Genomic DNA, 3,659 nt, shown 5'->3' on the forward strand with positions numbered 1-3,659 from the left:
AGAAATGCCAATTAATGGACTTTGCCTTCAGTGTCTTTACCAGGTATCTTATGAGTAAAGTGCCCTTACATTGTCCATCACCTTCAAGAAAGTTTTCTCATATCTATTCTTAGATATGGTTCTGATTCTAATCAGCAGATTTCATTATAGACCTTTAAGTTAAGAAAAAAAAAAAATACTGAGAAAGAGAAAAGAAAAAGTGCTGATGAATGTCATAAAAATAAATGAGGCTTCTTGTTTCTTGACATCTTTAGCACTTTTCCTGGCTTCCTGAATGAGCAGCAGTGGCAGACAATAGCTAAAAGATTGTGTGTAAGATAATGAGAAAAATAAATGCATCCTCAGATGCAGTCAACAGGAACGGCTGTTAACATTCATTATCCAGGGTCTCAAATGTTCCCAAGATGATGTTATTAATTTGCAGAATGAGCTTAGAGGTGTGAAAGAAAGCTGATATTTGCTTATACCCTCCTTGACCATCACTTTGTGTATGAACTAAGGGGGTCAGCTGTATTATTACTTTGATACTATATTTCCTTTTATGGCACTGATGCCTGCAGGCAGTATTGTGCCAGCATATGTTCTTAAAACCTTTGAAGAATGTAGATGAAAACCATGCAAAAGATTATTCAAAAATACTTAGATTTCTGGTAAAGGGCCAATATGTAATTTATAGATTTATTGCTTTTTATTATTTTTTAAAGTCTTAAATATTTGTTTGTCTCTGTTTTGTTTTATGATTCTAGGATTCAAACCTAGAGTCTCATTAAGCCTCAAGCACTCTACTGTTGAGGAACATTTCCCGCCCTTATTCACAACTATATAAACATACAGTGTGTTTTTCTCCTCCCCCCCTTTTTTCCCAGTGGGCTTCTTTATTAATAGAGCATCAACTTCTCCAAACCTACAGCTGGAATCTCATCTTATTTCCATGCTGCATCATAAACAGTGACAAAGCTAAACAGAGGCTACTCAAAGCTTTCATAGCTCACTTTCTTTTGCAGGCAGAATATAAATAGATGCACTCTATAATGCATTTATGCACCTATGATAGTGATGTAACCCCTAGAAATGGCTTTTAACACCTCATCCATGAGGGACTTGTTTCCCCTGGCAAAAGCTTCCCATTCAAGAACCCCAACAGGTCCATTTCAAACAATCTGCTTAGCTCAAGTCACAGCCTCAGCATATTTCTTGCTGCTCTCAGTATCACAGTCCAAGCCCATCTAGCCATCTGGTATGCCCGAAGCCACATTAACTTGGCCAGTCTTGGCATTCTCATGACATTTGTCAGCAGTGGCAAAGTCAATAGGCAAGGTAATCTTCACACCATTTTTTCTCAGCTTTGGCCATGAGATATTTGGCAATCTTGAACCATTTTTTATCGTACAGAGAAGCGACAATCTCCATATTGTTGAGCACATTAAGGAAGGCAAAAGCCATTCCAACACCAATGAAACTCTCATTGACATTGTCCAGCATGTTGATCTCTGGATATTGCCTGCAACTTTAGCTTCTCCCAAGATAGCAAAGAAGGGTTGTTCAGGACTCTCCAAAGTAGTTCAGCTCCTTCTTCATCAAAAATTCACCAGCCCTCTGTGGCAGATTCATATCCAGAATGGAGCTGTGAACTCAGTGTACAGTCCCAAAAACATAATTGACACAGACATCCTCAAGTTTGGACAGTAAGGCTTGGAAAGCATCAATTTCGGCTGGCTCAGATTTTTAATCTTGTTTCCAGAAGCAGCTTTTCCTTTTCCTTCTTCCTCTACATGAAAGCGGAGGTTCCCTGGCAGGATGACACTGCCAGCTGCTGGGTTGCCACAGGCATTCTCTACTTTTGAGGCAACACAGTCCTTCAAGAATAGAGCATTCTTGCCCAGCAGAGATTTGGGTTCTGTAGCAACTGGCTCTAAGGAGTACTTGTCAGGCATAGGAACACCATTAGGCAGCCCAGGTGGCTCATAAGGACCACTGACTTGTCTCCAGTGTCCAAGCAGAATTTGAGGCTTGGGATAGCAGCCTTGATCCTTTCTAACATTATTAGTTATCTGGTTGTTCTTCATAGGAACATTGACATCCACCTTCATCACGACCCACTTCCCCTTCATGTTCAGCTTGTCCAAAGTCAGCTTGTTAGAAAGCGACATTTTGGCAACACGGTAGGAACAAGAGGCTTGGACCTGAGAAAGAGGAGCTTTCATCTTTATTATGTATTTTTTTATTTTATATATTGAATCGAGTTCCCTCTCCCTCCCATCCTCTCATGCCACCCCCCCAACATTCCCCCAGTCCCATTCAATACCCACTCCCCAGGGTGAGGCCTTCCAGGAGGGATCATCAAAATCTGTCAAGTCATTTGGAGTAGGGCCTAGGCCCTCCCTCTTGTCTCTAGGCTAAGGGAGTATCCCTCATGGGGAATGTGCTCCCAAAGTCCTTTCATGAACCGGGGATACATCCTTGTTTTAGTTCATAGTCAGTACATAAAAGACACAGATGTTAATCTGAGATTCAGTTCTGTGACTATATGTTTATTTTTTCTGTATATACAGTGAGGAAGTCCATGGTCACACCATCTTAAGGCTGAAAATTCTTGACTGATGAGTACCTTTATTTTAATGTGACTTTAGTATGTTACTTATAATATCATGATATTTGAAGTTATAACATTTTAGATTATTTCAGTAATATACATTGCACTATTTATTGATAATGTGGTAAAATTTAACATGACCACACTGGCTCTTGAAAACTGTCACAATACAGCTCTCAATTATAGGAATCTATGTACTTGTTAGTTTTTTTATTTATCCTAATAATAACAACAGAATTTAGAGCCAAAAATGGCTGGGGAAAATGTCTATTAAAAACAAACTTGTGAATGTTAAAGTATTACAAAAGAAAACATTTCATAGTTTCTTTGTATTTATTGTGATAGGCATTGAACTCAGAGACTTATGTATGCAGAACATGTGCTGGACCACACAGCCATACCTCAAATTGGTAGTATCTTATGTGTCTGATACTCTATAGAAAAAGCCACAGCAAAGCTAAAGTTTAACTTTATCTTTGAAAACATTTCAAAATGTGTTTTCCAAACTGTAGAAATAATATAAGAAAGTGGGAACTCACAGAATATACATATTTGTGAAATTAGTTAACAGTACTTGACAGAGCAGATAATACTGACTCACCTTAAGTTCAAACAAAACAACTAATCATAGCATGCAACTTTTTTTAGACAATTTGATTTAGGTAGCAATTCTCATTTTTCCTTACAAATGACTACCACATTATAATGTTTTGTTTGCTACTCCTTATTTTCTCATCTTCAAAGTATTAAAATTCATAGAACCTTAACTCTGGGTTTCTTTCCTGTTTCTTGTCCTTACTATCTGACCCAAGCTGACCTTAGGTTATATGTAACAACCATTCATGACCACTTCACATGTGAATTTTTGGCCAGCACATCTTCTATATATTCAGCATTAACACACACAACTGCTTTGCTGAATTGCCACTTAACTGTTCCTTGGGTTTCTCATCATGTTTTCAATCTATCCCCAAAGAAAGTTGATAGTCCTCCAAAATTTATGTTCCTATAACATTATCAAAAGTGGTTGCACCTTAAAAGTTACTTGATCCTAAAAATGTGAGAA

General features: G+C 38.0%; 1 pseudogene; it reads right to left on the minus strand.

Moving 5' to 3' along the window:
* Nucleotides 1-1,037: 1,037 nt before the first annotated feature.
* LOC127228923 (phosphoglycerate kinase 1-like) lies at nucleotides 1,038-2,150 on the minus strand (annotated as a pseudogene).
* Between the last annotated feature and the right edge of the window lie 1,509 nt (nucleotides 2,151-3,659).

The sequence above is a fragment of the Phodopus roborovskii genome, unplaced genomic scaffold (assembly GCF_943737965.1).
Source record: "Phodopus roborovskii unplaced genomic scaffold, PHOROB, whole genome shotgun sequence".
Lineage (NCBI taxonomy): Eukaryota > Metazoa > Chordata > Mammalia > Rodentia > Cricetidae > Phodopus > Phodopus roborovskii.